General features: G+C 39.2%; 1 long non-coding RNA gene across 1 annotated transcript; it reads left to right on the top strand.

Moving 5' to 3' along the window:
• LOC140966005 (uncharacterized) lies at positions 1–367 on the top strand. Its single transcript, XR_012173204.1, has 3 exons — positions 1–35; positions 117–222; positions 335–367. It is a non-coding gene; the product is annotated as an uncharacterized lncRNA (long non-coding RNA).

Below are 367 nucleotides of genomic sequence, written 5' to 3'. Positions count from 1 at the left end.
CTCAGAAGAGTCCGCCGTGAATACAAAGCCAAAAAGTGAGTGATTGTCTCTTCCTCTGCACTTTGTAATCGGCAGCCTTAAGATTATATATTTTAAAGCTACATTTCGTTTTGTAGGATCTCTGAGGAGGAATATATCTCATCTATCAAAGAGGAGATCAACAAAGTTGTCAAGCTTCAGGAGGAGCTGGACATTGATGTTCTTGTTCATGGAGAGCCAGAGGTAAGCCAATGGAATGATCATAAATAAGCTATTTATCACATGTTCGGACAAAGCGAAGCTACTATGGAGTCATTGTGACTATATCTTTATGTTTTGAATATTTTAATTCCAGAGGAACGACATGGTTGAGTACTTCGGCGAGCAA

Source organism: Primulina huaijiensis, unplaced genomic scaffold (genome assembly GCF_012295235.1).
Source record: "Primulina huaijiensis isolate GDHJ02 unplaced genomic scaffold, ASM1229523v2 scaffold196702, whole genome shotgun sequence".
Taxonomy (NCBI): domain Eukaryota; kingdom Viridiplantae; phylum Streptophyta; class Magnoliopsida; order Lamiales; family Gesneriaceae; genus Primulina; species Primulina huaijiensis.
The sequence above is the reverse complement of the archived record's forward strand: the minus strand, read 5'-3'. Positions and strand labels throughout refer to the sequence as shown.